Source organism: Silene latifolia, chromosome 3 (genome assembly GCF_048544455.1).
Source record: "Silene latifolia isolate original U9 population chromosome 3, ASM4854445v1, whole genome shotgun sequence".
Taxonomy (NCBI): domain Eukaryota; kingdom Viridiplantae; phylum Streptophyta; class Magnoliopsida; order Caryophyllales; family Caryophyllaceae; genus Silene; species Silene latifolia.
In genome coordinates, this window is record NC_133528.1 from 92,645,744 (window position 1) to 92,672,379 (window position 26,636).

The following is a 26,636-nucleotide window of genomic DNA, read 5'->3' on the forward strand; positions in this document are numbered from 1 at the left end:
TAGGTTCCTTACCATCCCTTCTTCTCTGATTTTTAAGTTCTCATACCAAAGGGAGGCATAGCCTTTGAGTTTCAAGATTGCAACTTTAAAAGCTTTGCCATCAGAATAACCTTTAAACTCAAAGACTCTTTCAATGGTCCTAAACCAATCTAACAAATCCTCGGGGTTTAAACTACCATGAAAATCAGGAATTTCTACCTTTAAGTCTTTGTTGGGTTCTCCATGAAAGGCCTCGGCCATAGACTCCTCCGAATCAGAAAGCTCCTCTTCTTCATGGCCACCGTGAGCTCGTCCTCTCCCCATGAGGCCACGGCCTCTACCCCTGCCTCTAGGTGGTCGTCCTCCTCTTGGTGGTGGTGTTGGAATATTAGCCATGATAACATTGAGAGATTCTAGCAACAAATCACATTTTTCAGAAAGTTGAGTAACTTGTGTTTCAATTCCAGCAATCCTTTCTTCACTCATGGTTGGTTTTTGTGTTTTTAATGTGGTTAGGGTATAATGAACTCACAAAGAAAGGATTTTGTTGTTAACCAAAGCTCTGATAACCAATTTGAACTAAAACTAACAGATTTGGAACGGTTTTGACACAAAATTCCCAAGTGACAAACAAAGAAAACTCAGCTTGTTTAGGACTTAAGGTATGACTTAATTCGAACACAAAGCAATGAATTAAGCCTAGGATTCGTCCAAGCACTTAGCAAAGGACTTATCCAACCTCCTAGCACTAAGCAAGGGAGTTTTATCAAGCACAAAGCAAAGATAAGAAAGAAAGAAAGCAGGTTGCTTCTTAGGGTTTTTTCATTCAAAATAATCTGATTTTTGCTAAGGGTTGTGCTTGCTTTTATAGGACAAGCAAGACAATCTCCTCCCTTCATCTAAGAGTGCATCCTAGGGTCACAAATGAGCTGCTAATTGTACAAAACACGGCAGCCAAGAGACCTTACAAGAAAACAGAAATGAAAAGGACATAAAGCATAAAAGATAGAAAGTAAACTAATAGTACAACAATCCCTTGTTTACTAGCTCAAGTCTTGTTTATGCACACTTGGACTCACTTGGAAGACTTTGGCAATGCTGCAAATACTCTTCTAAGGGCCCTTGAGCTATGTTTGATCAAAAGAGGAATGTTGATAGCGACATAATGCACATAAAACGAAGCCTGCTCCAGCATTGTTCCTGATTGCGCGCTGTTCTAAAAGCTTGGCAAACTCAATGATAGGAAAAGCTTTGGGATACAAGTTCCTACACAAAAACGTCCCAAACTCACCAAAGATTAATCCCATGCTGGAAAAAGGCACGACTTCTTAGACGGAATTCATGTTAGACCTCAATCTTGTGCAAGGTCCAAAACCGGGTTCAAAAGAGGAATGCTCGGCTGAATTCTCTTCAATTCCCTGTGAGTACTCTGTGGGATTTCAGTTGATAATTATATCCAAAGTTTCCTCCTTTCAGTCAACATACCAGAACTACCTCTTTCACAGTCCATTGTGTCTGTTAGATAGTTCAGTTGAGTCTTAAAAATACTTCGAGTCCTCTAAAAATCCTGGAGTTTTGATCAGAGTTAGTTCTCATATCAAAGTTAATTACTGCCAAGTTTCATGATTTTTTGGAGGTCATTTGATAATTTTAATAATTAGCACAAGTTTATTGCATTCCTGAGAAACTGTCTTTGGTTTGCTGGTTTGGTTGTTGTATTTGTCTAATCCCTTGGACATTACACTGCAAATTGGTAATCAGAGCAAGGTCATAACACAATTCCACCTTGTGTTAGTCTTGGGAAGGAAAGTGAGTTCATTTTTACCCTAACTACAACAAAACCACAAAAAATAACCCATGAGTGAAGAGAGATTTACTGGCATTGAGACCAGGGTGGAGCAGATCGCAGGAAGAATTAATGAATTGGTAAATGTTGTCAACACTCTTGCAGAAGGAATTCCTAACCATGATCCAAGGAGACCACCCCACAGAGGCAGAGGCAGGGGTAGGGGCTTTGTAGGAGCAGGAAGAGGACAACAGTACTACCAAGAACAAGAGGAAGATATCTCAGATACTGATGAATCTATGGCAGAGGGCATCTACTTGGAAAGAGACAAAGACATAAAGGTAGAAATTCCTGATTTCCATGGTAGTTTAAACCCTGAAGATTTATTAGACTGGATTAGAGTTATTGAGAGAGTCTTTGAGTTTAAAGGATATACTGACAGGAAAGCTTTCAAAGTTTCTATCCTTAAATTCAAAGGCTATGCCTCACTTTGGTATGAAACCCTGAAAAACCAGAGAATTAGGGAAGGCAAGGAACCCATTAAATCTTGGCTAAAACTTAAGAAGAAGTTGAAAGATAAGTTTATAGCTAAAGATTACACACAGGACATGTTTATTAAGTTAACCCAGCTGAAACAGGACCAACAATCTGTTGAGTCTTATCTTAGGAGCTTTGAACAACTTACCCTACAATGTGAGATCACTGAAAAGCCTGAACAGAGGATTGCTAGGTTTGTTGAGGGCTTAGATCCTAAAATTGCTTTAAGGGTTAGAATGCAGCAAGTTTGGTCCTTTGATGAGGCAGTCAACCTGGCAATGAGAATTGAAAAGATGGGAAAAGCCAAGGTCACTGCTTCCAAACCCCTTACCAGACCCACTTTCAAACCTTTTTCTGGAGTTAGGATTGGAGAGGTCCCAAAACTTACAACCCAACCAACACCAGACAAGGGAAAGAGTCATGTGAGCCCTAAAACCAACCCACCTGTGACTGATGGAAAAATTAAATGCTTCCAGTGCCAAGGGTATGGCCATTTTAGGAAGGACTGTCCTTCTAAGAGAACCTTGACAGCAATGGAAGTAGAACAGTGGGAGAGGGAAGGTTTGGTTCAGTATGAGGAAGATGAGACCCTGATAATGGAGGAAAAGGAGACTGAAGGAGAACCAGAACAGGAGCAAGTTGTGGCCCATCCTGACACAGGTCACAGCTTAGTCTTGTGGAGGGTCATGCATTCCCAACACTCACCTCTGGAAGCTGATCAAAGATCCCTGATATTCAGAACCAGATGCACAGTCCAGGGAAGGGTTTGTAACCTAATTATAGATGGGGGAAGTTGTACGAATGTGGCATCAAATGCCATGGTTAACAACCTCAACCGCACAACTCAAGAGCACCCAAACCCTTACAAGTTGAGATGGTTGAACAAGGGAGCAGAAGTAAGGGTGGACAAACAATGCTTGGTTCCATTTTCTATTGGGAAGGTGTATAAAGATGAAGTCTTGTGTGATATTCTCCCAATGGATGCCTGCCACCTACTCTTGGGGAGGCCATGGGAGTATGACAGGAATACCACTCACCATGGGAAGGATAACATCTATAGTTTCAGGCATGAAGGCAAGAAGGTCACCCTGACCCCATTACCACCTAACCAGAGGAACTATGGAAGTCCAAGTATGCCAGAGGAGGGCAATGGTGTGCTATTTCTTTCTGAGGCAGCCATGATCAAAGAAATGAAGCAAGAACAGCCTATCTGGGTGTTACTATCTAAAAAAGTAAGCAATGAAGGGAGCCCTGAGATGCCTGCTGAAGTTAGGCCATTAATTCAGAGGTATAAGGAGGTGTTTCCAAGAGAGCTGCCTAGTGGGTTGCCACCATTGAGAGGCATTGAGCACCACATAGACCTTGTTCCAGGCTCAGTGCTTCCTAACAGGCCAGCTTATAGATGTGATCCAGCTGCTACCAAAGAATTACAAGGCCAAATTGAGGAACTTATGAGCAAAGGATTTGTCAGGGAATCTCTCAGCCCTTGTGCAGTCCCTGCTCTACTTGTTCCAAAGAAAGATGGGACATGGAGGATGTGTCTGACAGCGGGGCCATTAACAACATTCTTGTCAAGTATGGGTTCCCAATCCCAATGTTGGATGACATGTTAGATGAGCTCAGTGGTGCCATGATTTTTTCTAAGATTGATCTCAGGCAAGGGTACCACCAAGTCAGGATAAGAGAAGGGGATGAGTGGAAAACTGCCTTTAAAACTAAACATGGACTGTATGAATGGCTTGTGATGCCATTTGGTCTTTCTAATGCACCAAGCACCTTTATGAGACTGATGACTGAGGTGCTGAGGCCATGTCTAGGCAAATTTGCAGTGGTCTACTTTGATGACATCCTGGTTTATAGCAGCAGTAAAAAGGAACACCTTAAACATCTTGAAGCTGTGTTCAAGATCCTCAAGGAACAAAAACTATTTGGCAAACTGAAAAAATGCACTTTTATGGTTGAGGAAGTGGCATTCGTAGGGTACATTGTCTCTGGGAGGGGGATTACAGTTGATCAGGACAAAGTTGCAGCCATTCAATCATGGCCAACTCCTAAAACAATCACTGAGGTGAGGGGGTTCCATGGATTGGCCTCCTTTTATAGGAGATTTATCAAGAACTTCAGTTCAGTTGTTGCTCCAATTACTGAGTGTATGAAGAAGGGGGAGTTCCAATGGACTGAGAGTGCTCAGTAGTCCTTGGAGAAAATTAAGAAATTGATGTGTGAGACTCCTATTCTGAAATTGCCAGACTTTGATTAACTCTTTGAAGTAGAGTGTGATGCCAGTGGTGTAGGCATTGGTGCAGTCCTGATCCAAGCTCAGAAACCTGTAGCTTATTTCAGTAAGAAATTGAATGGGGCTAAATTGAAGTATTCTACCTATGACAAAGAATTTTATGCAATTATCAGGGCAGTCAGGCATTGGAGTCATTATTTGAAACCAAAGCCATTTGTGTTGCATTCTAACCATGAAGCTTTGTAGTATATAAATGGTCAACACAAATTGAGTCACAGGCATGCTAAGTGGGTGGAGTATTTGCAATCATTCACTTTTTCTAGCAAGTATAAGGAAGGGAAACAGAATGTAGTGGCAGATGCTCTATCAAGGAGGCACTCCTTGCTGTCAGCTATGGAAAGCAAGGTCCTTGGTTTTGAGTTCATGAAAGAAATGTACAAGGAAGACCCTGACTTCTCTGAAGAGTGGATCACACAAGTTGAGGGGCATAGGGTTCCAGGGAACAAATACTTGCTACAAAATGGGTTTCTATTCCAAGGGAACAAACTCTGTGTTCCAAGGGGTTCCTACAGGGACCTCCTAATCAAGGAAGTCCATTCAGGAGGCTTGGGGGGGCATTTTGGTGTTCAAAAAACACTGGACATACTACAGGAACAGTTCTATTGGCCAAAAATGATAGGAGATGTCCAAAATGTTCTCAAGAGATGTTCAGCATGTCAAATGGCTAAGAGTTCCTTCCAAACTGGTCCATATATCCCATTACCAGTGCCAAGTAAGCCATGGGAGGATCTGAGCATGGATTTTATTGTTGCACTGCCAAGAACACAGAGAGGAAAGGATTCAATCATGGTTGTTGTTGACAGGTTCAGTAAAATAGCCCATTTTTTAGCTTGCAAGAAAACAGAAGATGCTACCAGTGTTGTTGAGTTATACTTAAAGGAAATTGTGAGGCTTCATGGAGTTCCAAAGACAATTGTTTCAGATAGAGATACAAAGTTCATGAGTTACTTTTGGAAAACTCTATGGAAGCTGCTCAAGACCAAACTTTTGTTCACTACATCTCACCACCCCCAGACACATGGCCAAACTGAGGTCACCAACAAAACCTTGGGTAGAATCCTGAGGTGTCTTGTAAACAAGAGTCTAAAAGATTGGGACATCAAGTTAGCAGCAGCAGAATTTGCCTTCAACAGATCACCATCAACTGCTACTGGTCACAGTCCTTTTGAGGTTGTCTATGGGATTAACCCCCTAATGCCTATAGACTTGTCCTCTGTGCAAAGGAATGAGGTGAACCATGATGCTAAGGCCAGGGCAGAACAACTGCTGAAACTCCATGAAACTGTGAAAAGGGAGATTGAGAAGACCAATGAGAAATACATGAAACAGTCCAAGGTGCATCAGAAAAAGAAGGAATTTGTTCCAAGGGATTTGGTCTGGGTTCACTTAAGAAATGAGAGATTTCCAGCAAGAAGAAAGAACAAGTTAATGCCAAGAGCTGATGGCCCCTTTGAAATTGTTGAGAGAATTGGTCCAAATGTCTACAAAGTGGATCTACCAGGAGAGTATGAGGTGCATGGCACTTTCAATGTAGGTGACCTAAGTCCATATTATGATGATGCTGGGGGGGAGGAGTCACCAGGCTTGAGGACAAGCCCTGTTCAACCAGGGGAGGTTGCAGCAGGAGCCACTGACCAGGACACCTCACATCAGCAAGCAGGCCAAGGCAACACCACACCCATCTCAGGAACCAGCCAAACTGAGCTAAGTTTAGTGGCCAATAAGTATGAGTACAAGCCCAACCACCAGCTGCCACCATGGCCAGCTGGTTGGTCACTAAATTAGGCTCAGAAAAGTCCTAGGGCTCCAAGGAAAAATCACAATGCAAGTCCCAGAAATCCAAGCTGGACAGATCTGCAGCAAATGACAAACAACAAAAGCAACCTTTCCATTTCTGGCTAAACCATGAGGAAAAAGCACTCAAAGAACTTTTGGCTTGTCTCCCCATCTACCAGATACAACCTAGCGCCAATTTTAATGCCAAGGACTCAATCATTTCGTCCTCAAGTGCCTACATACAACAGAAAAGCCAGCAATGCAACAAAGGACCACAACTGTCATCCTTTGTCTGCATTTCTTTTTGTTTTCATTCCAGTTTACTATTAAGAGCTTTTAAAACCGTTGTAATATTGTATTTGGACTCTTGCCAGCATGTGAGGAAGGATCCTGACCCTTGGATGTAGTTTCTTTCAAGTTGTAACCTAAAAAAGGCCTATATAAGGACCTCAACTCATACTGTTGTAACACAGCTGATTTATGAATGAAACCTGAGAATTCTCTCAAATTTAAACCTCTTAATCTTGTGCTTAGTCTGTAGATTAGAGTCAGGCTTGATAATAACCTGTGCTTAGACTGTGGTTATTGATTAAGTACCTGTTAGTAAAGTCTAAACTTTCGTGTGCTGAGACTGTGGCTAGTTTAGCTTTGCTGTTTGTTTTAGTTGAGTCTTTCCTGTGTTAATCTGTGGAATTTCTTAACTCAAGCATGCCAAATTGTTAGCTTAATTCCCTGTGAGTACTCTGTGGGATTTCAGTTGATAATTATATCCAAAGTTTCCTCCTTTCAGTCAACATACCAGAACTACCTCTTTCACAGTCCATTGTGTCTGTTAGATAGTTCAGTTGAGTCTTAAAAATACTTCGAGTCCTCTAAAAATCCTGGAGTTTTGATCAGAGTTAGTTCTCATATCAAAGTTAATTACTGCCAAGTTTCATGATTTTTTGGAGGTCATTTGATAATTTTAATAATTAGCACAAGTTTATTGCATTCCTGAGAAACTGTCTTTGGTTTGCTGGTTTGGTTGTTGTATTTGTCTAATCCCTTGGACATTACACTGCACATTTACTAATAAACAGGGAAAAATGGTTCACACAACGAGTCACATGGACTAATGAACAATTACATTTGTTTAACAGAACGAGTCACAAAAACTAATGAACAAGGACAAATGGTTCACACAACGAGTCACATTTACTAATAAACAGGGATAAATGGTTCACACAACGAGTCACATGGACTAATGAACAATTACAATTGTTTAACACAACGAGTCACAAAGACTAATGAACATGGACAAATGGTACACACAACGAGTCACATTCACTAATAAACAAGGACAAATGGTTCACACAACGAGTCATAAGGGCTAATGAACAAGGACAAATGGTTCACACAACGAGTCACATTCACTAATGAAGGACAATGGTTCACAAAATGAGTCACAAGGGCTAATAAACAAGGACAAATGGTTCACACAACGAGTCACATGGACTAATGAACAATTACAATTATTTAACACAATAAGTCACAAGAACTAATGAACAAGGACAAATGGTTCACACAACGTGTCACAAGGGCTAATGAAAATGGACAAATAGTTCACACAATGAGTCACATTCACTAATGAACAAGGACAAATGGTTCACACAACGACTCACATTCACTAATAAACAAAGACAAATGGTTTACACAACGAGTCACAAGGACTAATGAACAAGGACAAATGGATCACACAACGAGTCAACTTTAAAATAAACAAGGACAAATGGTTCACACAACGAGTCACAAGGGCTAATAAACAAGAACAAATGGTTCACACAACGAGTCACATGGACTAATGAACAATTACAATTGTTTAACACAACTTGTCACAAAGACTAATGAACAAGGACAAATGGTTTACACAACGAGTCACATTCACTAATAAACAAGGACAAATGGTTCACACAACGAGTCACCTGGACTAATGTACAATTACAATTGTTTAACACAACGAGTCACATTTAAAATAAACAAGGACAAATGGTTCACACAACGAGTCACAAGGGCTAATGAACAAGGACAAATGGTTCACACAATGAGTCACATGGACTAATGAACAATTACAATTGTTCAACACAACGAGTAACAAAGACTAATGAACAAGGACAAATTGTTTACACAACGAGTCACATTCACTAATAAACAAGGACAAATGGTTCACACAACGAGTCACAAGGGCTAATGAACAAAGACAAATGGTTCACACAACGAGTCACATTCACTAATGAACAAGGACACACAACGAGTCACATCACTAATAAACAAGGACAAATGGCTTACACAACGAGTCAAAAGGACTAATGAACAAGGACAAATGGTTCACACAACGAGTCACATTTACTAATAAACAAGGACAAATGGTTCACACAATGAGTCACAAGGGCTAATGAACAAGGACAAAAAGTTCACACAACGAGTCACAAGGACTAATGAACAAGGACAAATGGTTTACACAACGAGTTACAATTACAAATGAACAAGGACAAATGGTTCATACAACGAGTCACATGGACTAATGAACAATTACAATTGTTTAAAAAAACAAGTCACAAAGACAAATGAACAAAGACAAATGGTTCACACAACAAGTCACAAGGGCTAATGAACAACGACAAATGGTTCACACAATGAGTCACATTCACTAATGAACAAGGACAAATGGTTTACACAACGATTCACAATCACTAATAAACAAGGACAAATGGTTTACACAACGAGTCACAAGGACTAATGAACAAGGACAAATGGTTCACACAACGAGTCACATTTAAAATAAACAAGGACAAATGGTTCACACAATGAGTCATAAGGGCTAATGAACATGGACAAATGGTTCACACAACGCGTCACATGGACTAATGAACAAGTACAATTATTTTAACACAACGAGTCACAAGGACTAATGAACAAGGGAAAATGGTTTACAAAACGAGTCACAAGGACTAATGAACAAGGACAAATTGTCCACACAACGAGTCAAAAGGACTAATGAACAAGTACAATTGTTTAACACAACGAGTCACAAAGACTAATGAACAAGGACATATGGTTCACACAACGAGTCACAAGGGCTAATGAACAAAGACAAATGGTTCACACAACGAGTCACATTCACTAATGAACAAGGACACACAACGAGTCACATTTACTAATAAAGAAGGACAAATGGTTCACACAACGAGTCACAAGGGCTAATGAACAAGAACAAATGGTTCACACAACGAGTCACATGGACTAATGAAAAATTACAATTGTTTAACACAACTTGTCACAAAGACTAATGAACAAGGACAAATGGTTCACACAACGAGTCACATTCACTAATAAACAAGGACAAATAGTTCACACAACGAGTCACATGGACTATTGAACAATTACAATTATTTAACACAACGAGTCACAAAGGCTAATGAACAAGGACATATGGTTCACACAACGAGTCACAAGGGCTAATGAACAAGGACAAATGGTTCACACAATGAGCCACATGGACTAATGAACAATTACAATTGTTCAACACAACGAGTAACAAACACTAATGAACAAGGACAAATGGTTTACACAACGAGTCACATTCACTAATAAACAAGGACAAATGGTTCACACAACGAGTCACAAGGGCTAATGAACAAGGACAAATGGTTCACACAACGAGTCACATTCACTAATAAACTAGGACAAGGACAAATGATTCACAAAACGAGTCACATGGGCTAATAAACAAGGACAATGGTTCACACAAAGAGTCACAAGGGCTAATAAACAAGGACAAATGGTTCACACAACGAGTCACATGGACTAGTGAACAATTACAATTTTTTAACACAATAAGTCACAAGAACTAATGAACATGGACAAATAGTTCACACAACGTGTCACAAGGGCTAATGAACAAGGACAAATAGTTCACACAACGAGTCACATTCACTAATGAACAAGGACAAATGGTTCACACAACGACTCACATTCACTAATAAACAAGGACAAATGGTTTACACAACGAGTCACAAGGACCAATGAACAAGAACAAATGGTTCACACAATGAGTCACATTTAAAATAAACAAGGACAAATGGTTCACACAACGAGTCACAAGGGCTAATGAACAAGAACAAATGGTTCACATAACGAGTCACATGGACTAATGAAAAATTACAATTGTTTAACACAACTTGTCACAAAGACTAATGAACAAGGACAAATGGTTCACACAACGAGTCACATTCACTAATAAACAAGGACAAATGGTTCACACAACGAGTCACATGGACTAATGTACAATTAAAATTGTTGAACACCACGACTCACAAAGACTAATGAACAAGGACATATGATTCACACAACGAGTCACAAGGGCTAATGAACAAGGACAAATGGTTCACACAATGAGTCACATGGACTAATGAACAATTAGTATTGTTTAACACAACGAGTAACAAAGACTAATGAACAAGGACAAATGGTTTACACAACGAGTCACATTCACTAATAAACAAGAACAAATGGTTCACACAACGAGTCACAAGGGCTAATGAACAAAGGCAAATGGTTCACACCACGAGTCACATTCACTAATGAACAAGAACACACAACGAGTCACATTCACTAATAAACAAGGACAAATGGCTTAAACAACGAGTCAAAAGGACTAATGAACAAGGACAAATGGTTCAAACAACGAGTCACATTTACTAATAAAGAATGACAAATGGTTCACACAATGAGTCACAAGGGCTAATGAACAAGGGCAAATAGTTCACACAACAAGTCAGAAGGACTAATGAACAAGGACAAATGGTTTACACAACGAGTTACAATTACTAATGAACAAGGACAAATGGTTCATACAACGAGTCACATGGACTAATGAACAATTACAATTGTTTAACACAATGAGTCACAAAAACTAATGAACAAGGACAAATGGTTCACACAACGAGTCACATGGACTAATAAACAATTACAATTGTTTAACACAATAAGTCACAAGAACTAAAGAACAAGGACAAATGGTTAACACAACGTGTCACAAAAGCTAGTGTACAAGGACAAATAGTTCACACAACGAGTCACATTCACTAATGAACAAGGATAAATGGTTCACACAACGACTCACATTCACTAATAAACAAGGACAAATGGTTTACACAACGAGTCACAAGGACTAATGAACCCAAATGGTTCACACAACGAGTCACATTTAAAATAAACAAGGACAAATGGTTCACACAACGAGTCACAAGGGCTAATGAACAAGAACAAATGGTTCACACAACGAGTCACATGGACTAATGAACAATTACAATTGTTTAACACAACTTGTCACAAAGACTAATGAACAAGGACAAATGGTTCACACAACGAGTCACATTCACTAATAAACAAGGACAAATAGTTCACACAACGAGTCACATGGACTATTGAACAATTACAATTATTTAACACAACGAGTCACAAAGGCTAATGAACAAGGACATATGGTTCACACAACGAGTCACAAGGGCCAATGAACAAGGACAAATGGTTCACACAATGAGCCACATGGACTAATGAACAATTACAATTGTTCAACACAACGAGTAACAAACACTAATGAACAAGGACAAATGGTTTACACAACGAGTCACATTCACTAATAAACAAGGACAAATGGTTCACACAACGAGTCACAAGGGCTAATGAACAAGGACAAATGGTTCACACAACGAGTCACATTCACTAATAAACTAGGACAAGGACAAATGATTCACAAAACGAGTCACATGGGCTAATAAACAAGGACAATGGTTCACACAAAGAGTCACAAGGGCTAATAAACAAGGACAAATGGTTCACACAACGAGTCACATGGACTAGTGAACAATTACAATTTTTTAACACAATAAGTCACAAGAACTAATGAACATGGACAAATAGTTCACACAACGTGTCACAAGGGCTAATGAACAAGGACAAATAGTTCACACAACGAGTCACATTCACTAATGAACAAGGACAAATGGTTCACACAACGACTCACATTCACTAATAAACAAGGACAAATGGTTTACACAACGAGTCACAAGGACTAATGAACAAGAACAAATGGTTCACACAATGAGTCACATTTAAAATAAACAAGGACAAATGGTTCACACAACGAGTCACAAGGGCTAATGAACAAGAACAAATGGTTCACACAACGAGTCACATGGACTAATGAAAAATTACAATTGTTTAACACAACTTGTCACAAAGACTAATGAACAAGGACAAATGGTTCACACACTGAGTCACATTCACTAATAAACAAGGACAAATGGTTCACACAACGAGTCACATGGACTAATGTACAATTAAAATTGTTGAACACCACGACTCACAAAGACTAATGAACAAGGACATATGATTCACACAGCGAGTCACAAGGGCTAATGAACAAGGACAAATGGTTCACACAATGAGTCACATGGACTAATGAACAATTAGTATTGTTTAACACAACGAGTAACAAAGACTAATGAACAAGGACAAATGGTTTACACAACGAGTCACATTCACTAATAAACAAGAACAAATGGTTCACACAACGAGTCACAAGGGCTAATGAACAAAGGCAAATGGTTCACACCACGAGTCACATTCACTAATGAACAAGAACACACAACGAGTCACATTCACTAATAAACAAGGACAAATGGCTTAAACAACGAGTCAAAAGGACTAATGAACAAGGACAAATGGTTCAAACAACGAGTCACATTTACTAATAAAGAAGGACAAATGGTTCACACAATGAGTCACAAGGGCTAATGAACAAGGGCAAATAGTTCACACAACGAGTCAGAAGGACTAATGAACAAGGACAAATGGTTTACACAACGAGTTACAATTACTAATGAACAAGGACAAATGGTTCATACAACGAGTCACATGGACTAATGAACAATTACAATTGTTTAACACAATGAGTCACAAAAACTAATGAACAAGGACAAATGGTTCACACAACGAGTCACATGGACTAATAAACAATTACAATTGTTTAACACAATAAGTCACAAGAACTAAAGAACAAGGACAAATGGTTAACACAACGTGTCACAAAAGCTAATGTACAAGGACAAATAGTTCACACAACGAGTCACATTCACTAATGAACAAGGATAAATGGTTCACACAACGACTCACATTCACTAATAAACAAGGACAAATGGTTTACACAACGAGTCACAAGGACTAATGAACCCAAATGGTTCACACAACGAGTCACATTTAAAATAAACAAGGACAAATGGTTCACACAACGAGTCACAAGGGCTAATGAACAAGAACAAATGGTTCACACAACGAGTCACATGGACTAATGAACAATTACAATTGTTTAACACAACTTGTCACAAAGACTAATGAACAAGGACAAATGGTTCACACAACGAGTCACATTCACTAATAAACAAGGACAAATAGTTCACACAACGAGTCACATGGACTATTGAACAATTACAATTATTTAACACAACGAGTCACAAAGGCTAATGAACAAGGACATATGGTTCACACAACGAGTCACAAGGGCTAATGAACAAGGACAAATGGTTCACACAATGAGCCACATGGACTAATGAACAATTACAATTGTTCAACACAACGAGTAACAAACACTAATGCACAAGGACAAATGGTTTACACAACGAGTCACATTCACTAATAAACAAGGACAAATGGTTCACACAACGAGTCACAAGGGCTAATGAACATGGACAAATGGTTCACACAACGAGTCACATTCACTAATAAACTAGGACAAGGACAAATGATTCACAAAACGAGTCACATGGGCTAATAAACAAGGAAAATGGTTCACACAAAGAGTCACAAGGGCTAATAAACAAGGACAAATGGTTCACACAACGAGTCACATGGACTAGTGAACAATTACAATTTTTTAACACAATAAGTCACAAGAACTAATAAACATGGACAAATAGTTCACACAACGTGTCACAAGGGCTAATGAACAAGGACAAATAGTTCACACAACGAGTCACATTCACTAATGAACAAGGACAAATGGTTCACACAACGACTCACATTCACTAATAAACAAGGACAAATGGTTTACACAACGAGTCACAAGGACTAATGAACAAGAACAAATGGTTCACACAATGAGTCACATTTAAAATAAACAAGGACAAATGGTTCACACAACGAGTCACAAGGGCTAATGAACAAGAACAAATGGTTCACACAACGAGTCACATGGACTAATGAAAAATTACAATTGTTTAACACAACTTGTCACAAAGACTAATGAACAAGGACAAATGGTTCACACAACGAGTCACATTCACTAATAAACAAGGACAAATGGTTCACACAACGAGTCACATGGACTAATGTACAATTAAAATTGTTGAACACCACGACTCACAAAGACTAATGAACAAGGACATATGATTCACACAACGAGTCACAAGGGCTAATGAACAAGGACAAATGGTTCACACAATGAGTCACATGGACTAATGAACAATTAGTATTGTTTAACACAACGAGTAACAAAGACTAATGAACAAGGACAAATGGTTTACACAACGAGTCACATTCACTAATAAACAAGAACAAATGGTTCACACAACGAGTCACAAGGGCTAATGAACAAAGGCAAATGGTTCACACCACGAGTCACATTCACTAATGAACAAGAACACACAACGAGTCACATTCACTAATAAACAAGGACAAATGGCTTAAACAACGAGTCAAAAGGACTAATGAACAAGGACAAATGGTTCAAACAACGAGTCACATTTACTAATAAAGAAGGACAAATGGTTCACACAATGAGTCACAAGGGCTAATGAACAAGGGCAAATAGTTCACACAACGAGTCAGAAGGACTAATGAACAAGGACAAATGGTTTACACAACGAGTTACAATTACTAATGAACAAGGACAAATGGTTCATACAACGAGTCACATGGACTAATGAACAATTACAATTGTTTAACACAATGAGTCACAAAAACTAATGAACAAGGACAAATGGTTCACACAACGAGTCACATGGACTAATAAACAATTACAATTGTTTAACACAATAAGTCACAAGAACTAAAGAACAAGGACAAATGGTTAACACAACGTGTCACAAAAGCTAATGTACAAGGACAAATAGTTCACACAACGAGTCACATTCACTAATGAACAAGGATAAATGGTTCACACAACGACTCACATTCACTAATAAACAAGGACAAATGGTTTACACAACGAGTCACAAGGACTAATGAACCCAAATGGTTCACACAACGAGTCACATTTAAAATAAACAAGGACAAATGGTTCACACAACGAGTCACAAGGGCTAATGAACAAGAACAAATGGTTCACACAACGAGTCACATGGACTAATGAACAATTACAATTGTTTAATACAACTTGTCACAAAGACTAATGAACAAGGACAAATGGTTCACACAACGAGTCACATTCACTAATAAACAAGGACAAATGGTTCACACAATGAGTCACATGGACTATTGAACAATTACAATTATTTAACACAACGAGTCACAAAGGCTAATGAACAAGGACATATGGTTCACACAACGAGTCACAAGGGCTAATGAACAAGGACAAATGGTTCACACAATGAGCCACATGGACTAATGAACAATTACAATTGTTCAACACAACGAGTAACAAATGTTGGGAAATGTGTCCTCAACAATAGTGCGATCACATGATTTAAATATCATTATTAAATCTCATTTTAAAGAATACAATTGGGAAGTAATATTGTTACTGTCAACTGGTCAACATATATCGGTAATGATTGGCTGACTAGAGTTTGACATTACTGTCGTGTGACGGTGGTGATCTGTTGACCCCCTAGGTCATACCTATAGGGCGATACTCTTAATTGATCATTTAATTAATCGTATAATGTTACGAGTTAATTAAATTACTTGAAAAATTGACGGACGATTTTGGAAGTAAAATTTACGTATCAAATTGAAATATGATTAAATGAGATACGGTCTGAGTAATCAAATTATTACTCGGATGAAATTATTGTTTAAAGAAACAATTGAATTTGAATGAATTATTATAAATGCAATTTATAAACGGTAAAATATTTTGGTACGAGTAATTATGAATTACTAAGTCAGTTTTGTATATGACGTATTTTATTAATACGTTGATTTTTAATATGTTAAAAATACATAAACAATTTATGTTACATATGACATGTGACATATTGACATTTGACAAAAATAATATGGAATCCATAATATAATGTGGACCGAAATATTGGGAATTATTAACATATTATGTTAATTTAGATTAGTGGGATTAATCATCATTTATCTAATGTAGGCATGCACACCTAGTGCCTTTTGTGTAAGAGCACAAAGGCCATGCATAGGCCAATTCCCTCACCCTACCCGGTTCTCCCTTGGAAAGAACAAGGGTTCTTTTTCATTTTTATTTTATCTTTCACTATATGCATAGTGGGTGTAAGATAATGATTCATTCACTAAACATAATTATTTTTAGAGAGATAAAAATAATTTCTCTTCCTCTCCTCTTCTCTCAACCGGTTTTGAGAGCTAAAATACCAAATATTTTGGTTCAATTTTTCATAAGATTAATATTATACTAGATCAAATAATATTAATTAGATTAAGAGTTAGCCTTGGGTATAAAGCTTGGGGAGAGATCTTAAACTTAGATCTTGTTCATCCATAAGGAAAGCTCAAGAACAAAAGAAAAGGAGATTTCTTTTGTGCCCCATAAAACCGAAACATCTATGTAAGGATATGATTTCTCCTCTATTTATATTGTTGTTTGCATGCATAAAATCCGTTTTAATTTTATGACAAATTAGTTTTGACATATATGAGTATGTTTATATGTATATGAATCTACATTTCCTTCAATTGGTATCAGAGCCACGGTTGTTTGCATGCAAATTGGTTAAAAGTTTTTCCGAGTTATATGAATAACAAAATAAAACTTGTAAAATTTGTGTTATTATGATATATCACGAAATTATTACATGCATGTTAATATTTCTGGTCCTAAAATGTTTTAGGATATTTTGGTTAATTTTTCGGTTTTTTATTGTTCATAATTTACAATAATGACATTTAAATGTGATTTTATGAATAAAAATGTCATTTTTGGTCTAAAAATAGCTATACTTCGAATTTTCACTTGGTTTTTGGATATGTTGTTACATATATTATTTTGAGATAACCTGTAAATTTTCATAATTTTTGGACTTGTTATGCTCGAAAAATGATTTTTTCATCATTAAATTCGGATTTAAGAGAAAAATAGGTTAATATGAGTTAAATTTCGAATCTGGTCATAGAAAATTAATATGTTGTCACATGCAATTTTACAAAATGTGTGTAAAATAATTGGCTATAAAGAAGTCTTTTAGCATGATTTATGAATTTTTGAAGAAAAATTAGCATAAATAGTGACATTATTAGTGTAAAATTAATAAAACATAATCTATGACTTAGGAAAAACGTCTAATGTTGCATTTTATTGTATTTTTCAGATCTAAAATTGAAAAGTTAATGAAAATAATTTTTTCCATGTTTTTATGATTATTTTATTAAATATCGATAAACCGCAACATTGTTTTTCCGGAAATTTTTCGAAATTTTTAACCTAAGATTTTGAACATTATGAGTGTCGTGGAATTTTTCCAGAATGTTCATGAATTTAAATTTCAAATTTTGAATTTATTTGAAATTTTTGGATTTATTTGAAGCTTAATAGCTTATTTTTGTAATTTTGGTCCATTTATGAACAATTTTGTAAATAAAAGTTAATTATGGTCAAAATTATTAGTGAAGACTATATTTTGAGTCCTAAGAGGTTAGGGTAATTAACTTATGCATAAATATGAGTTTATGTATTTTTGTGATTATAAAATGTTGAAATCACGCAAACCCGTAAAAACCGAGTAATATACGATATTGGCTAATTAAAGGCGATTTAGCATAAAAAAAAAAAATTGAGCATGTTCATACATATTATAATGCTGCATTTTTCCTTTATGATTGTCATAATTTTAATTTATGTAATTTTGAATTATGTAATTTTACTTAGTATGGCCTTAGATTTTAATTGATATTTCCCGAAATGTATGGGAATATCGATTCGGTTGTAATTTTTATTGTGATCTCGTATCACCGTTTTGTAATTTAATAGATTTATTTTATTTTAATTACAAATGTATAATAGGAAATTATGTAATTTATTATGTAATTTTATTCATTCCGGAGTTCCAAAAGACGGATTACTTCAAGAATGGCGATTCATAAAGACGGTGTTACCTCGAGATGTGTGCCACAACCGAAGTTCAAGGGACCAATGGAGTTGGTTTCCGAATATGTAATAGTTAAATAGTTTTTCTATTTTAGGAAAGGCCATACTAGGATTTATTTATTTTATGCTTGCATTTTATTTTATGTCACATGCATCGCTAAATCGCCATAACTAAACATGCATTGTTATTTTATCGAGTTTATCGACCGTGTCAATTCGAATTATCGTAGTTCACCGCTTTAGTTCACTTAAAACGTGATAGATAATAAATTGACATGACCTCTCGCTAAAACAACTAATTGAGACATAGCCTTACCAAATAGTAGAAACCATGAAAACCTATTTCGCGAGGGAGTGCACTCGGCTACCCCGGGTACAAACCTTGTTACGTAGGGGAAGTGGGTGATAAATGTCTAATCCACCGAATTCATGTTGATGAGGGTTTCATCGGCTACCCCGTGCCTAAATTAATATGGGTTTGGATAATGGACACATTTATTCGAAATTTGGATTGAACTCAACAAAAGTAATTGATAAGGGTTTCATCGGCTACCCCGTGCCCTTGTTGATGTGTTTTGGGCTATAGATAAATATTAGAGTAATTTTATCGACCGAGAGTTCTAAAAGTAGAATCGATTAAAGAGTTAATCCACCGAGTTATATTGATAAGGGTTTCATCGGCTACCCCGTGCCCAAGTTAATATGAATTTGGATCTTGGAATCATTTATCATAGTTGGGTAGAGGTCACTATGTAAATGCTATACTTGTTTACAAGTATTAATATAACGATGAATGTTTTGTTTTCCCCTATTCCGTTATCATATTGTTCTATTTCTTTACCACTATTCATATACGATATCATTTCGATTTTGATTCAAAACTCCATTAAAACATCGTAACTAAAGACAAAATATGAATTTTCTTCTAAAGACCTCGTATGAACCATTGCTAAGGATCTCTTGTAAAGAGTATAGATTAAAGTTATTCATTATCAAACAGGTTTTGATTCTTGACTAACACTTCTACTTACAATGGATTGTTATTCATATACTTAATTGAATTAAGTACCTTGAAGCGATAAATTATTTTGGTAATTAGTTTTGTCAAGAATTCGTAATTGACCAAAAATAACGCAACCACTTCAATGAAAGTTTTTAAGACTAAAACGAACAAATGAAGAGTGTTCTTCATGAATTCAATTTTGCTTCTCAAAGCAAAGACTCATTGAAATGAGTGGGAGCATTCTCTTAAACCGTTAAGATGAGAACGAGGTTCAAGAAGTAAGGATTATAATGGAATTGATACAAGGTAATGTTAAAAGTAAAGTTGTTGAGAATGACGATACTAAACCTATCAATCCCGACCGATAAAGTTTCCGTTGTCTTAAATGTTAGACACGAGAAAGGAAACTACCCCAAATTATTAAAGAATCAACAAGTTAGTTGTGGGACATCTAATGGGACCTTCTTCTTTAAATGTTTATTTGATTAAACATAAATTTTGCTAGTACTACTTCGTCAATATTAGAAACCAATGGAGGTTTTCATCATTGTACTTGATACATAGGATGATTAGAATATGACGACTAGCATCAATGATGTCGAGAGATAGAGTCATTGTGTACTCAATCTAGTTTTCGGGTTTGGAGTTGTACTTAATTGTGACTATTAAGTACATAAACTCTAAATAAGAATACAAATTTGTTAAGATACAAAAGAAGTTTTCACTTTTGTGACCCTATACACCACGATTTGATGAATGGCTAGCCCATCATCAAGGTGATTATATTCTAAACCAAACTAGAATGATATATCATGAAGATGATGCAAGACTCAAATTGGTAACCCAAGATTAAATCTTAAATTCTGGAATGATGAACGCAAAGAGTTAACGAGTACTCTTGAAACCATTAGATTGTTAATGGTATATGCGTATCTTGTATTCAAAGCAAGATGTCTCGTGCTTTTTGGTTGAAAAGGAGATCGAGGTTTTAAATCATTGATCCAAAATAGGTTGATCATTTTCTTTTACCAACGATTTAGGTTGACGCTAATGTGTTCACTTAATAAGGTAAATAGAGAAATCTTTGAAGAATTTCAAAGAGTTCAAGGAATCACGATTTAAGTCGTGATGGGATTATCAAAGTGAAGACTTTGATATAAGCCAAAGGAAATGTGATATAGTATCACAAGTTAATCTCTCTTAACACGCATTATTGAATAATGTGTGGTTGGATATGAATTCAAACGCCATTCGATATGGTTTGGACTTCAATCAAGTAACTTTGAGTTACTTGATCCTTTTGGGGAATTTATCATTTTTGTCTAATTTATTTTCCACTAAATCATATGAGATATGAAATGGTAATGTGCCATATTTGTAAGTTTTCACAAAGAAACAAATGCTCATTTTTCCCTTTCAATTATCACGAGTACGACGGGTTTTGCGGCTCGTGAAGCTGTCTTTCTAAAATACAAGTTTATTTCTAGAAGACAGAGTGGGAGAAATTATTCAAGAGCCACAAAGAATGTTATGTCGCAAGAAACTGGTCTTTCTTGGCTACATGAGACGTTTTGTGTAAGATGTTGTTTCTTTAAAACCTAGGAGGTTAAATTCGTCACTTGTTGAAAATGATGAATTCATGATACTTTTAAGAAAGTAAAGAGCTTATAACTTACAAAAGAAATTGTTTGATTCAAGTTGATTACTTCTGGTAAGTAATGAACAAATGACTTTCAATAAGAGTTTTTAAGTCACAACTCAATACAAGGCTTAGAGCCATGAGAATCCAAAATAAAAGGCTTGATTAGTGACAAAGGGTTTTGCACTAATAAAGAGATATTTCAAAGCAAGATTGGTTGCAAAGGGTTTTGCACTAATTGAAATGCTTAAGTCTATTTGGATCTTCTTTGGGATTGTATTTCATTATTATGAAATACATAGCAAGTGAATCTAAAACTCACTTCTTCAATTAGAAGGAATGTATTCAATACATGTCTTGAGTTTTGAAGATTCTTGCAATCCTAAGATAATGTGAAACTTAAGAGAGAGTCTTAAGTAGGACATCAATGAGTTAGAATCAACATTTTGATCATGTGATAAAACATTTCTCGATAAGTCGAGAAGTTGTGTTTATACATGGAGTTTAGTGGGAGTTACGGAATTTTTAATTAGTCCGATATGTGGATGACATATTGATCATTAAGAATGATTCAAGACTTTTGGAGTATTATAATACATCTTGAATATCCGGATTTATGAAGATAAATCCACATGATATTAGCGTCAGTAAGAAGTCTTATGTTGATAAGATTCATGACTAGTTCAATTAAATTGAACATATTTGATTGATTTCATTTGCTTCCGCTGCCGAATCAATTAAAAGGAAATGATGTATAACACTTCATATGCTTTGAGTATGATGAATTGTTTTCAAAATCGAATTTAAGTAATCTTTACCAAGTAAGCTATAAAGATTACCCTTAAGTGCTTGCAGAAGCATTAAAGAAGTAAAGCAAAGTGTTTATGATGCAATATTGTGTAAGGGTGTTACACAAGTGACAATTGACAATTGAGATTGCGCATGGTTTCCGACAAAACCATAATCAAAACACATTAAGATGGTTAAGATACCATTGTGGCTATATTAATTAAGAAGTAGATTTTCTAGAATCGTTCTAGGAAATAAAGAACAATGAGAAATATTTATAACGGAAAGTGAGTACACTTGCAATCATGGGATGTGCAAGAAGGAAGAGTCCCGCACACTGCGAAAACAGTGGGAGCTGTTCTAAGGATAGAAGGCCTATGTCTTGATTGGATCTCGACACGTACTCAGAAAGTTTTGTGATGCAAATGTATACATTACAAAGGAAAACGAGTATGTAGTGAGGTTGAGTAAGGTACAAGAAATTGATAAAACCTACTAACCAAAGCCTTCTCAAAGGCTAAACATGATGAGTCATGTCATTTCAATTGAATTGAAATGAACAACTACGTACAAGATCAAATTAGATTATAGAATATGAAATAGTAATCAGGCATTGACTATTCATATGTGATAATCGCATTTGTCGTTCGAGTTTTACTTTAAAACTCTTTTATTATACTTTGTTACATCCAAACGGGTTGTAGAGACAATTGAACCCCGTTAAAGTGAACACGGATTAGCATTGTATTTGCCCATAGTCACTTGTATGAGGTGACGTCTCGAAGTGACTAGAGTGTGAGGCGATTGATGGCAAGTTCAAGTGTCATAGAGTCATGTGAGATGACTAGTCGATCACATAGGCAGACTGTTAAGAACATTTTGTCGGGCCTAATGACCGCTTATAGAGTTCTGGCAAATTTATATAGCCTGGTCGTGGCGAGAGCTACTATAGTATTCTAATGAGTCGATTCTTTTGACTAAAGACTATTCACCTAAGATGGCACAGTTTCAGATTAACTTTGATTTGTGTTACTACGACCTTCGTAAATGGGGTCAAATGGGCATATTTTGGGTTATGATGGCTGTGGCTAGTCGAAGGGAATGAGTGCGATAGGAATTGTCCACCCCCTTGTCAGGGTTAAAACAATATCTCAGGGCCACTCGAGGAGTAATGAACTGGAAATGCGTGGCCACGCTCGGAAAGTATCTATGATAGATAAGTCCGGTCAATCAGTTATTCTCCAGATCGAGGAAACCACTCTCGATATGATCACTTGCAAGTACGACCTGAAAGACACCTTGCATTGAGTGGGAGATAGTAATAGGACAAGAGAATTGGTGACGCACACTTGTCGAGGACAAGTGGGAGATTGTTGGGAAATGTGTCCTCAACAATAGTGCGATCACATGATTTAAATATCATTATTAAATCTCATTTTAAAGAATACAATTGGGAAGTAATATTGTTCTTGTCAATGGTCAACATATATCGGTAATGATTGGTGACTAGAGTTTGACATTCTTGTCGTGTGACGGTGGTGATCAGTTGACCCCTAGGTCATACCTATAGGGCGATACTCTTAATTGATCATTTAATTAATCGTATAATGTTACGAGTTAATTAAATTACTTGAAAAATTGACGGACGATTTTGGAAGTAAAATTTACGTATCAAATTGAAATATGATTAAATGAGATACGGTCTGAGTAATCAAATTATTACTCGGATGAAATTATTGTTTAAAGAAACAATTGAATTTGAATGAATTATTATAAATGCGATTTATAAACGGTAAAATATTTTGGTACGAGTAATTATGAATTACTAAGTCAATTTTGTATATGACGTATTTTATTAATACGTTGATTTTTAATATGTTAAAAATACATAAACAATTTATGTTACATATGACATGTGACATATTGACATTTGACAAAAATAATATGGAATCCATAATATAATGTGGACCGAAATATTGGGAATTATTAACATATTATGTTAATTTAGATTAGTGGGATTAATCATCATTTATCTAATGTAGGCATGCACACCTAGTGCCTTTTGTGTAAGAGCACAAAGGCCATGCATAGGCCAATTCCCTCACCCTACCCGGTTCTCCCTTGGAAAGAACAAGGGTTCTTTTTCATTTTTATTTTATCTTTCACTATATGCATAGTGGGTGTAAGATAATGATTCATTCACTAAACATAATTATTTTTAGAGAGATAAAAATAATTTCTCTTCCTCTCCTCTTCTCTCAACCGGTTTTGAGAGCTAAAATACCAAATATTTTGGTTCAATTTTTCATAAGATTAATATTATACTAGATCAAATAATATTAATTAGATTAAGAGTTAGCCTTGGGTATAAAGCTTGGGGAGAGATCTTAAACTTAGATCTTGTTCATCCATAAGGAAAGCTCAAGAACAAAAGAAAAGGAGATTTCTTTTGTGCCCCATAAAACCGAAACATCTATGTAAGGATATGATTTCTCCTCTATTTATATTGTTGTTTGCATGCATAAAATCCGTTTTAATTTTATGACAAATTAGTTTTGACATATATGAGTATGTTTATATGTATATGAATCTACATTTCCTTCAACAAACACTAATGAACAAGGACAAATGGTTTACACAACGAGTCACATTCACTAATAAACAAGGACAAATGGTTCACACAACGAGTCACAAGGGCTAATGAACAAGGACAAATGGTTCACACAACGAGTCACATTCACTAATGAACAAGGACAAATGGTTTACACAACGACTCACAATCACTAATAAACAAGGACAAATGGTTTACACAACGAGTCACAAGGACTAATGAACAAGGACAAATGGTTCACACAACGAGTCACATTTAAAATAAACAAGGACAAATGGTTCACACAACGAGTCACAAGGGCTAATGAACATGGACAAATGGTTCACACAACGCGTCACATGGACTATTGAACAAGTACAATTATTTTAACACAACGAGTCACAAGGACTAATGAACAAGGGCAAATGGTTTACAGAACGAGTCACAAGGACTAATGAACAAGGACAAATTGTCCACACAACGAGTCAAATGGACTAATGAACAAGTACAATTGTTTAACACAACGTGTCACAAAGACAAATGAACAAGGACAAATGGTTCACACAACGAGTCACAAAGACTAATGAACAAGGACAAATGGTTCACACAACGAGTCACATTTACTAAAAAAAAGGACAAATAGTTCACACAACGAGTCACATGGACTAATTGATGCGTATAGAGGGGGGGTAAAAATTATAATAAATTTCAGCGGGAATTATAAATAAATTCCGTTCAAAACAAGCCCGAAAAATAAAAATAACGGGATTTCAAGTCACGCATTGGCAACAAAGACAAGCGCGCGAAACGAGGAAGACGGACTCCCAAGACCACGAAATGGGCTGCCGTGTGAAATGGGTGGCGGAAATTCAAATCCTATTTCTTTTACTTGCCTCGCAATCTATGTTGTCAATGTAGTTTTTTTCACATAAAATTAATTTAGTAAAAGGTGATAGGAACTAGGTTGATTACATTCAATATGGGTCAAATTGTAGTCACCCCTCCATCCCCCCTACTCGGCCAAGAGGCTATTATAGCCACATTTGTAGATCATTTTTATTCACCCTTGAAGAAATTAAAATTTGAGATTGTTTTCTCTGAAACTTGTCTTGTCTTCTTGTGTTGTTACACGAGTTGGTTTGGCTTAAGAGGTCGGAACGAGTTTTTCGCACCTTGCTTGAACTAAGGACGCGCTCCGCGGTTTAAGTCGAATTGTTTGACGCGTATCGAACAATTCACCCATTGTTATCGCTATAGGTCTAGTGATAGCAAATATCTCCAAAGTTCACACAAAAACAAAAAAAGAAATTCAAATCACTATTCACGTGTACTGTTCACAGGCACTATTCATCAAAAAAAACTCAAAAAAAATTTTTATCCGTTCAATTTTCCCGAAATGGCATTTAATCACGAGCAATTGCCCAAATCAAGTCAAGTCGCTTCCGCACCCATACCCTATACGCTGCACTAATGAACAATTACAATTGTTTAACACAACATGTCAAAAAAACTAATGAACACGAACATATGGTTCACACAACGAGTCACAAGGGCTAATGAACAAGGACAAATGGTTCACACAATGAGTCACATGGACTAATGAACAATTACAATTGTTTAACACAACGAGTAACAAAGACTAATGAACAAGGTTAAATGGATTACACAACGAGTCACATTCACTAATAAACAAGGATAAATGGTTCACACAACGAGTCACAAGGGCTAATGAACAAAGACAAATGGTTCACACAACGAGTCTGAACTAAAACTATCAGATTTGGGAGTGATTTTGATACGAAATGCTCAAATGACAAACAAAGAAAACTCAGCTTGTTTAGGACTCAAGGTATGAC